Source organism: Amborella trichopoda, chromosome 8, assembly GCF_054954075.1.
Source record: "Amborella trichopoda isolate Santa Cruz 75 chromosome 8, AtrichopodaSantaCruz75HAP2 v2.0, whole genome shotgun sequence".
In the NCBI taxonomy this organism is placed as follows: Eukaryota; Viridiplantae; Streptophyta; class Magnoliopsida; order Amborellales; family Amborellaceae; genus Amborella; species Amborella trichopoda.
In genome coordinates this window covers 6,736,866-6,748,951 of record NC_142343.1, presented here as the reverse complement: position 1 = coordinate 6,748,951, position 12,086 = coordinate 6,736,866, and the positions used below count along the sequence as shown (strand labels likewise).

General features: G+C 35.9%; 1 long non-coding RNA gene across 2 annotated transcripts; it reads right to left on the bottom strand.

Moving 5' to 3' along the window:
- Positions 1-5,025: 5,025 nt before the first annotated feature.
- On the bottom strand, positions 5,026-9,388 carry LOC105420778 (uncharacterized). 2 transcript variants are annotated; one of them, XR_002281226.2, is made up of 3 exons: positions 8,652-9,388; positions 5,739-6,298; positions 5,026-5,645 (listed from the first exon to the last, which is right to left on the bottom strand). It is a non-coding gene; the product is annotated as an uncharacterized LOC105420778 (long non-coding RNA). The 2 variants fall into 2 exon arrangements; XR_016039753.1 differs by having other exon boundaries at positions 5,739-6,099; positions 8,652-9,281.
- Positions 9,389-12,086: the final 2,698 nt, after the last annotated feature.

Genomic DNA, 12,086 nt, shown 5'->3' with positions numbered 1-12,086 from the left:
TCTTTCATGACATGAGAGAGAGAGAGAAATTTTCTTACGAGAGAGATAGAAAGATAAAGTGTAGAGATTTTGAGTAGAGACAATCTCTTTTTTATAGGCTTGAACAAGATTAAGGTTTTTAGGGTTTTCCTCGGCTTGCTTGTAATATTGAACATAAACCGTCGATCAAGAGTGACTTGTGAGATGAGAGATCTGAGCCATCTATTCCATAGATAGGCCATCAACATTATAGAAAGTGCATAGACCATTATCCCTTTTTTCTTAACCATTTTCCCATCAATAGAAATTAGATAAATTAAATCTAATTAAAATATTATGCATTCCATAATTTTTCACAAAATATTCCAAAGATATATCAAGTCAACATACACCTTTAATATTTGGTCAAAATATTCCATATCTTATTTGACCACAGGCCATAACATAATATTACCAAAACATGAAATAACTTAAACTCCAAGAAAGAATCCGATGGGTGGGAAGTGCCACCCATATGTGGCACATGTGGGCCCCACCCACTTGACACATGATAGGCTCATGTGCACTATGAGCCCTTCTATGATATTTTATATAATTTTAAATTATCAAAAAAAAATCTAAAACATTATTTGAATTTTATAATTTTGTAAAATCAATATCTTCATTTTTATAAGTCCAAAAAAAATTATAAATAAAATATCAAATGACTCATAAAAATTCAAATAATAATTCTAAAATAATTTCTATCATAAAACAAACATAATTAAATTAACTCAATGGAAAATTGATCCATATGGTTAAGGAATTTAATCTGCAATCATGCGACACTCCACCTTCAACTGTGAACTACATACCACATTTGCCTTATCGAATCAACCCAGTGTTTCCCATGACCTATAGTCCGAGCAGGGGCTCATTATCGGGTCACCAAAGTCTAGCGGATGAGCCAAGAGGTCGCAATTCTAGTCTGTGGATTACAGGTCCTCCTTTAGAGACAAGTCAATGTCACCAAGACCGTACGCGACCACAGTTTTATGGCGCCTAGGGGTATCTCTCAAGCATGCATACGCTTTACCCTAAAAGGCTTTTTCGTTTTCCCCAATGATCTATCGATATGGATACCATGTGATGGTACATGGATGAGGTTTTAGCCCCTGTCTCTGTAGGCCACCATCACACACAAGGGTCACACAATCCCTCGGCTCACTCATCCGGGCATGTTCTCCGACCTCATCAAGGGTTAACCCATAAACCCTCATCGGTTTGTTCTTCATGCCCAGGTAACATGGGTTTTTTCCAACCGGCTAGCCTAGATCGTTAAGCACAGATCGGTATTAGCAAACAATTGTTTGCTTAGTATGGTCAACAAGGGACCACACTCCCACTGAGTTCATGTTCCACTATATCATTTCATTTTATAAGCACTCATAAAGCCTTTAAAGGCCACATAAACCCAACAGGTCTTGTCCGAGTAATTGGTAAATCGGTCGGTTCAACCCTTATATCCAAAAAATATTAAAAAAAAAATGTAAAAAAGATCTAAAAAAATATGAAAAATATATTTAAAGCATGATTAAACAAAGCACATCCGAATGAAGTTGAAAAGTAGAGAAAGAATGGATTTAAAAAAAATTGATTTGTGCCCAAGGATATTTTCAAACAGGATATGAAAATGTAAAAATAAGTATTCATAACCAAAAAACTTTCCAATATTTGCAAAATGATAAAAAAAAAAAATACACATTACAAACAAATCCTTTATTTTTTTGGATTTTATACATTTGTTTTTGAACTTTTTATAAAATACATGGCCGGACCACCAAAACTAGGGGTGGCAATGGACCCCAACCCAACCCATACCCACCGGGTATACCTGACACGGGTCCGGGTATGGGTCCAAGTTTTGGATCCACGGGTAGGGTGCAGGTCTAATAAAGGATACCCGGATAGTACTTGGTATGGGTACAGGTCCCGCTATACCCAATCCGGCGGGTACCCGAACCTGAATTTTTAGTTTACCCAAAGGCCAAAGCCCCAACCCTAAAATCGTTTCAATACCTTTCGTCTTCCCCTAGTTCTCCAAACGGCCAAATCACATTGTCATCCTCCCTCTCTGCAATTCTCCCTCTCTCAGTTTCTTGGAGACCTAAGTCTCTCCCTTTCTCTGGATCTCGAATGCCTCTCTCTCTCTCTAATCACCCACTCATCAAAAATTAGTTCTATGTTGTTCACCATTGTAGGCTACAAAAAATGAAGCTCATAGTGAGGGTGGCAATGGAGCCAACCAGACCCAAGACCCGACAGGTACGGGTATGGGTCCAACTTTTGGACCCGACTCATTACCGCCCCTAACCAAAACTAGTCGAAGCTGGATCGGCAATGCCCGATTCAAGTTTGACTGCCTGAGTTTGCGCTTTACCCACCTTCCCTAAGGGCTTGTTTGATAACTGAAAGTTACTGAAGAATTATAACTTTATAGTTCCTAAAGAAGTTCATCATTTATGTGTTTGATAAAATCCCTGGGAAGTTAAGAAGTTCATGGTTTTTGTGTTTGATAACTTCTTGATAAGTTAAGAAATTCTTGCTTTCTATGTTTGATAACCTCTTAAGAAATTAAGAAGTTCCTGGTTTCTATGTTTGATAACCTCCAATAAAGTTAAAGAAAAATCGGGTATCTGTATTGTATTAGCTTAAGTATTAAGCAAGATGTAAATGCTAAAATTGAAACATAGATATTATTATTGTTATTAATTTGTAGAATATTATTTTTGGGAATACAATATCAATTGAAAGTAAAGTACAATATTATTTTTCTGAAATAACTTGAGGGAAAGGTTTCTATACTTTCCTCTATCCTCCCCCTACCATCCAGCCGTCCAATTTTGAACATACATAATTGAAAATGCAACTATTAAAAAATCAACCCATTCAAACACACATGCACAATACAAAGAGTAAGAGATCAGCCCATTCAACAATCACATGTAATAACTTAAGCACTACTTATATTCACCATAGATGCATCCATATCTCAACCCACATCATATACGTCATTCACAATTAAAAAATATACGTCATTCAACAATAACCTGTAATAGTTTAAACATACATAATTGAAATGCAACTACTAAGAAATCAGCCCATTCAAACACACATGCACAATACAAGCAGTTAGAAATCAGGCCATTCAACAATCACACGTAATAACTTGAGCACTACTTACATTCACCACTGATGCATCTATATCCCAACCTAAAAAATATAAGTCATTCAACAACAAACCAACATTGTTGTTTGTCCCTTAGTAGTTTAAACATACATAATTGAAAATGTAATTGAATGAACACAACAGTTCAACAATAACCTGTCATAGTTTGAACATACATAATTGAAAATCAATAAAATGTCAGCTTAACACAAATATAGTTCGCAATAAAAAGATATATTGTGTTATTTCAACATAAAAAATGGGTCAAATAACTTCTAACAACTTAGATAGGACTCCCACAACTGCGTCGCTATGACATCTCGCAGACTAACACCATCATCATGATCAATTTGCCCCTAAGTCAATTGCGAGAAACCAACATTTCCGTCAATTACCAGTTCACTCTCAATCCTCCTTCAAAAACGCAGCTCTCTTCTGCTTTCAGCTCCTCGTGTCATCACGATGTAGTTGTGCAATATTACACATACAACAACTGCATCAACTTGTGTTTGTATAGGATACTACATTTGATTCCTGAGTATTAGAATCTAGCCTTCCAAAGCCCAAATGTCCTCTCCACAACATTTTTAAGCGTCGAATGTCGTTTTTTGAATAACTCTTTGTGATTTTGAGGAGCTCATGGGCCTGAAGTAAATTTGTTAGATAGTAACGGACTCTTCGATATGGTCTTATGAAACCACGCATAGCAGGATAGCCACCATCTACAAGGTCTTATTTTCATGTTTCATGTTTGTGCAATGAGTATATTATAAAGCCAAATATTACACTTCCAAATATTGTACAAACCGAAGCAACAAAAAATATTATAATGGAGTTACCCTCAGGCACTGCAAGCCCATCATATAAAACTTTAGAATCTGATGCAGATCCTTCCCAAGCTGCAAGTACATAATGGAAGCGTATGTCAAAACCAACCGCAGCCATAACATTTTAGCTTAAAAAACCTTTTCTGTTTCGAAAACGATTATGCAATCAACTACGAACTCGAGCATGGATACGAGTCTCATCAATAGCTCCGACATAATCCTATTAAGACAAACAAATCACCATTATTTATATATAGTAAGATGTGGATGTGAGAAGGACAATATAGAATACTTGATACTCATACCTTGAAATATGGGTAAAAACGTAGTGTATCAACAGCAATGTAGGCAAGTGTTTCATTGTTTGTTGGTTACAAGAACAAAGGTTTCAATTCTAAAATCGCTTTTAAAACTCTATTGAAGAAGTGACTTATGGTTTGCCCTAAATGTTGGAACCGTTGCTGGACCACCCTACTCCGCTGATCGTGTGTGACAATGCTTAAAAACATCGTTGCTTGTTCATCAATACCAAATATCTTGTATTTATAATGTTTGTCCTCTCTTTTAACAAATTACATAAACTGAAAAAAATGCTTCTCTCCATGCATAACTTGTCAAAGCACTTACGAGGGTGCCCTGACAGCAAGTATTGGACATAATTAGCCCCCGTAAAAATTGAAGTATGAACACGCCTCCTCCTTGTTTGGGTAATGATATACCAATATGCAATGTAACACACTGCATATGCAGCACATAATATTACCACCAACCGATGTCGTTAGGGATCCATAACTACAAATGAAAGAAGCCATCCACAACAATCAAGCAAACCATGAAGCAATATTGACATTAAAATGAAAGAAGCCATCTACATACAAATAAAAAAAGACATCATCCATAAAGCAAACCATGAAGCAATCTTTGACATTAAAATAAAAAAAGTCATCCACATACAAATAAAAGAAGATCATCCATAAAGCAAAACCATCACAAAAATGAAAGAAGTCATCATTTGTAAAGCAAACCATGAAACAATATTTGACATTAAAATGACATAAGTCATCCACCTACAAATGAAAGTAACAATCTTTGATGTTAAAATTAAACATATGAAATTAGAACTCTATTGAAGGCATTTTATCTCGTCATCTAAGTAAGCATTTTGTATCATTGGATCCTCCAAGTTTAGTAACATCTCCGCCTTTGTAGAATCTTGGAAGATCCTTGCAGCCATTAAAAGGACATCATCACCAACTTCGCCTGCTTTCCACATGCCTTCAACAATTTTACAGGCATCTCTCCTAGCCTTGGACTCTACTGGAGGCTTGTCACATGCCAACGTCTCAATGCCCTGAGTTGCTTTGATCGGTGATGTGCTCCTATCGAAGTATGAGACCATCGTCTTTTTTATCCAGATGATACTAGCTCATCAGATGAGGATGAGCTAGATTCATCCTAGACTTCTAATGGGGGGTCACCAGATAATGCAATGTTGGGCCTTTCTGGCTCAATTCTGACGCCACCCCCAATGGATTTGTATGTCCCATCTGCCGTTCCACCCTAACAGATTTACTTAGCACCGAATACTCGGGCAAAGTCTTGTTTTGGTATTTGTTTGCCCATTCATTCTCCTGCATATGGAAGGCCATAATTTATTTTTAGCGATATTCATATTGAAACATAGTCAACATTTTAAAAGTCGGTGCAAATGAATAATTACATACCGCTAGGAAGTCATTCCAAACAGCAACCTTGACGGTTACTATCCTTCTACGATCATCTCATCCGAAACCGGATACATTCATAAGTTTCTTGATATCAAAGTACATGGTCCTAAGAACTTATGTTTGCTTTTCAGCCTACTTTCATTGTTTCTTGACCCATATTTATTTATCATGGCACCTTCTCCATTAGTTCAATATAGTAGTCCTCTTTTAACTATGTCCATTGGATGGACCTCTTCACTCCCATGCTCTCATTTGCCGCATTGGATCATGTGTATGGGTCCATCGTATTGAGCACCGCACATCCATTGCAAAGCAATTTAAAAAAAAAAAAATCTGATTTCATGAACCCACATCACAGCTGTATATCAAAGCAATTTTTAAAAAAATAGCAAAGCAATTTCAATAAATACTTAGAACAAATGAAACTATTAAGTGAAGAAAATGAAAAAGTCGGTAATTCATGCATTTCTTCTTTGCATAAAAAGAAATAAACAAACCCACATCATAGTTGTGTATCGTAGAAAAAATATATCAGACATCATGAACCCACATCATAGCTGCATAACAAAGCAATTTCAAAAAAAATTAGCAAAGCAATTTCAATGAAATACTTGGAACAAATGAAACCATTCAGTGAAGAAAATGAAAATGTTAATAATTCATGCATTTCTTGTTTACATGAGTCAACACTTGCTATCAAGCTAAGTCAACTTGGTATATGATCCTACAAGGTTTTATAAGATTCCAAGTGCCTAAAAAAATAAACACAAAAGATCCACACTTGGCCAAGACCACCCAATCCAAATCGACTCCGTCAAGTCCAGAGTCAACTCAGGCGATTTTTAACCAATGCTCTGGAGTCTTTACCAGTAGAGACATGAACATTGGACCAAAACCTTAACAAACTCATAGTATCAACATCAAAGGAAAATGAAAATCCAATAAAGGGCAGGAAGCAAATAAAAAACCAATATAATGTTCAATGAAGTCGGTTACAAGTTAACCACATTCAACCTCAACCCAATAGTGATAATTAAAACTACTTAAGGATAGAGATTGACATTAAATATTGTATTATGAAGCACTCGCGAAAACTTATCCTTGATTTCGCACTTTCAGTGTTCATGAAATTTTGGGGATGACGAAATTTCTTTAAACCAAATCAAACAAAAATACCTATAGTTGCATGTACAATTATTGATGTGCACAAAGAAAAAGACACTATTCTTGAGGGAAAAATACATGAAAAAAATTCTTATTAAAGAAACATGAGTAGAAGAGGAGAGTTCACCATAGAATTATAAAGCCTAAGAACCCTCAACTCCTAAGATGAGAAATTATCTACTGAAAAATCAAAACTTACATGTAAATTTGAATCAAATGTTTTTAATTGATTCTTTGTGGACTATTACAGACCAATAATTATTATTTTCTATTTTTAAAACCAGCCATATAACTTTTTCTTTTTTTTAGTTACAATAATACTTTTAACAAAATCCTGATTTTTGTTTTGTTTATAAAAAAAATGTGGCTTATATGGGTTGTATGAAAACTTTACCAATTTAGAATTATATGATCAAAAGAGTTGAAAAACTACTCTCAAGTGAAAATGCCCCAAAAAACCAAATAGAATCCAACAACCAAATAAGCCCTAATATCATTCAAATGGTTAGGATCTACGCACTAAAGTCGACATAAACTCCGAATGTGATAAAACAACGGTCTGAAAATGGTAAAAAACCCACAAAAAAAAAGCCGGAATTTAACCAAAACTTCAAAACATAAAAACCCCATAAAAATATAATTTAGATTCAAAACAAGGAAATATATACTAATTACAATCACCATTAGCAGAGACATCATTGAATAAAACAAATTTTAAACTTTTAATATATGATCAAATTAATACAGTTCCAGATTTCAGAAACAAAAATACATACACAAAGCTAGAAAGTGGGAACCTTTCCACATAACAACCGATATATATTACACAAAATAACCCCATAAAATGGAGAAAATAAAATAAATCTTAATTTTCATCCAAACCACATTGTTACACAATAAAAGAGGCACACATAAAAAGCATAAAAATTAACTCATTTATTGTAACCCAATTCAACTTTTACAAAAAAAATGGACGACACAATGCACTAAAAGAAAAAATCAGAAACAACCAAAAGCAACATAGCAGCATGTAGAAGAGACATAAATCAAAAGCAAAAAAAAATACAAAATTTGAGACAAACAAAAACAAAAAATCATAAACCCAGCATTTCATATGATCTAGTTTTTTACTTTGATCAAAATTATAATTTATTTCCAACAAAGGAAAAAAAGCATCACGACAGAGCATAATGCAAACTAGGGGATACATAATGCAAACTAGGGGATACCTGATTGTTGCAAATTAACTAATATACAGTAAACCCAAATTCACATTTGGCATAAACACAACACCCAAAAAACAAAAACATAAGGAAAATGAAAAAAAAAAAACAAGTAACAACAACAAAAAACACCAAAACATGAAACAAAAATAAAAATTTGGAAACAAATAAATACCGTGTGTGTAGAGAGAGAGAGAGAACAAACAAGTACCTGATTAAAGGTCTGAATTGGGGGTTTGATGGTGGGTTGGTGTGTGTGTGTGTGTGTGTGTGTGTGAGAGAGAGAGAGAGAGAGACAGAGAGAGAGAGATTGGAATTTGGGACTGATTTGAAACTCACAACAGAGAGTTTTGAGTTCAAGGGGAGAGAGAACGTTGATTTAGGGTTAGGGTTTTACTGTAGAACAGTCAATGGCGGCTGCCGATTACCGCTCTATGGATACAAATTCAAAGAAGAATAATGCCTAAACAAAAAACAAACAAACCACCAAATTGCCAGATAAAAAAAAAAAGGAGAAGTCTACCTGAAATGAAAGGGAAGAAAATAGACGATGGCTAGATGTTGTTGAGACGGGAAGCTTTTGACCGGGCGTGAATGAGCTGAGAAGAGAAGAGTCCTAGGTGTTCCTTCCTGTACCAACCAATAAGAGAGTTTTGAGTTCAGGGAGAGAGAGAACGTTGCTTTAGGGTGCTCAGTGGCGAAGAGAGGGTGCTCAGAGGGGTCGTGCTGCGAAGAGAGGGTGCTCAGCGGCGAAGATGGCAAGATGGGAACGAGGGTGCTCAGCGGCGAAGATGGGAACAAAGAGGGCTAGGGTTATCGGGGGCTGAAGCGAAGCTTGACTTCTTATTTCAGGGGGTGAAGTCCAAAACCTAACTTCTTATTACAAGTTCCGACCTTTGGGTCGGAACTTTTTTTACACGGGATAATAGGTAGATGAACAGTAGTGTGGAGTTCTCATTTAACGTTCATTTTTTTTATCAAACACAAAACTTGAACAGTGAAGTTCTTTTTTCCTCTTCTAACTTCCTGGTATCAAACATACTCTAAAACAGGTCGAGAGTCGTTGGTAGCTGTTTATAGCAATCTCATGAATGATATAGAAGAAAAGAACTTCTGAATGTAATATCCCCTCACCGAAAGAAGCTAAATGGATATGGCACAAGAGATATTTCAATCACATCTTAAAGACTTAGCATTATAAAAATGGGAAGGTTTGTATAAGGTGTCATCCTAAAACAATCACGGTAAGGTGCACCCCAAAATCTCATTATAAGATGTATTTTAGATGCCGAAACTCTTATGATCGCCCTAAAATGTAACTTTCACCCTTATTATAAATTGAAAGCTCCAAAAATATTATAGATCTAGCAAATCTATGAACATTTAAATATCTTGATAATGGACAGTCTAGATATACTCTTATTAATACTTAAAATTTAATTTTTCTTTCATATACATACATAGCGAAGTAGAAATGATCAATTAGAGTGTTTTTTAATGATGAAACAACATTTTCCAATGAGTTTTAAGGTGTGTTTACAATGCAAAATCAGAGAGATCTTCCGAGGAATATCCCTCAGATCTGAACACCACAAATTGATTTTAAAAAAAGATGATAGAGAATGTGGGGAAAATCAAATTCTTATTTGAGGCTAGATCCGTCCATAAATGAGCGGATCTGTTCTCATATCAGTGGTAGCGCCAGCATTGATCCGAATATGAAACACAAAATAAAAAGCAATAAAAACTAATATAATATAATTAAAATGAAATAAAAGTAGAAAATAAATAATAAAGAGTAATAAATGATATCAATCGGACCAGATGGTTCGGGACTCTGGAGCCTTCGGGGGCTCGCCCGTATCAGAATCGGTGTCCTCTTTTTCTCTTTTTCTCCAAGTGTTGACCAGGCCTTAGCCTGGTTGAATGGTTTTTCTGATCTAAAAATAGCTTTGAACTAGGGTTTTTAGGTCTAGGTTATTCTTTCTTTGGGTCTCTCTCACTAACTTCTCGCCTCCCACTTCTCAGCTCCTTTTTTTTTAACCTACACGCCCACTTTTTTAAGAGGTGTCCCTAGTCTCCCACGTGCCACCTCCTTCCCAAAATAAAAGGACGTCAATTTTATTTTTCTTAGATACCTAATAAGGATGTAGAATAGATAACGACTAAAACATGGGGATTTGCTAGGTGTAGAATGGATAACTACTAAAAGTTGGGGATTTGTTACGTGTAGAATGGATAACTATTAAAAGCTGAGGATTTGCCAGGTGTGGATCATAGGATGAAACCACGGATTGTGGTGGTCTATGGTTTAGGGGTCTACTGAAATAGTGTGGTCCTATGGGTTCTAAGGTTAGAAAAATCATGGAATTTGTTAGATGTCTACAGTTGCCCTTCTTTGGCACTCCCTGTCCTTCGAGAGACAAGTGAGTAGCAAAGAAGTAGACACTCTTTGGCGTTTCCTATCTTTCGAGGGATAGGTGAGCGACAAAGATAATGCATACATTTTAAAATTCATCCTGACGTTTTGTGATCAGAGGGCATACCAACTATCCCTTAAAGACATGGCGCTCCCCGCTCAGCCACCTAGGGCATTTTCCTCCTAGGGTTTTTAGGCGTGAGATGTCGGTGAGTTACACAAGCTTGAAACTCGGGTTAGATTTTTTGCCCATGCCACTTAATTTTAGGGGTTTTCACAATTTCAAATTCTTAAACCTGACATTTTGTTTAATTTCCTTAAGGTTTCCTAAAGCTTTCAATAGGTTTTTCCTATTTAGGAAAAGGCTTGTATGGCCAATTCTGAAGAGAGAAAGATGAAGAGATGAGGCAACAATGGGGTAAATATCATTTACGGGTGTCCAAGCTCTTTCGTTTTAAAAGATGTTTTAGAGATTTTGAAAAGAGGGAGAGATTCGAAATGGAACCCAGAGCAAGGATATGTTACGATTTTAACAAAGAAATTAAAATTTTTGAAAATCTAAGACATATAATGAAAATTTTGAAAAGAGAAAGATATTTTGAAAACAAATTTTGGTTAGCATTTTTAACTCCTGCAACCATAGAGCCCTCTAAGCAATTTAACGTCATGCAACAAAGGACGGTATAGTCAACAGTTATACTCATATGACCGTGGAGTTTTTATTATTTTGTATTATTACTACTATTATTTTTTTGCTGCCCCTATTGAGCGGTGGCTTACTTTTAATGTAGGTCTTACAGTTTAACCACTTGTGACCCCTTTGGTGGATCCTATGTGAGCGTATTGGGTCCTTGCTTGAATCTTCAGGACGAGGAATCATAAAGTATTTCTTTATCTTCCAACCTAAACTCTTACATTTCAATTCAAATGAGAGTTCTTTTGAGCTTTAGAGTAAAACATAGTTTTGAAAATATAGGATACTGCCCCTGGGTGTTCAGAATCTCTTTGGATTTTCGATTTCGTTCCTCCACACCATTCACCTTTCGAAGCTCCAAAAGATCGAGGACCTTAACAAAGTTCCATCAGGCTAATGCTAAATGATTTTTCTCTTGACACCATTTTGACTCAGGAAGAAGGAAGAGAAGATATTTAGAGAGAAAGGACTGTGGAGAATAGAAGGAAGGAGAAAACTTCTTCGTTTTCATCGCCAAGGGGTCCCTTTTGAGTGTTCAGCCTGGTAGCCTTTTTTCCAACGCTTGGGGTTCCTTTCAAATTTTCAGCCCAGCTGATTTTTATGTATTTTTATCGCTCTAGGATCCTTTTCTGGTATTCAGCTCGGTAGCCTTTTTTCTAACGCTTGGGGTTCTTTTCGGATTTTCAGCCCAACGGATAATTTTTTTTTGAAGAAAAAAATAATGACAAAGGAAGAGGGGGAGGAGGAAGAAGAGTCAAAGGTGCCCCTTCTTTTTTTTAGCAATTCGCCTCAAGATCATGTAAGAATTTGATCACCTTTCTCTCCTCCAAGTGGCAGGAAGGTTC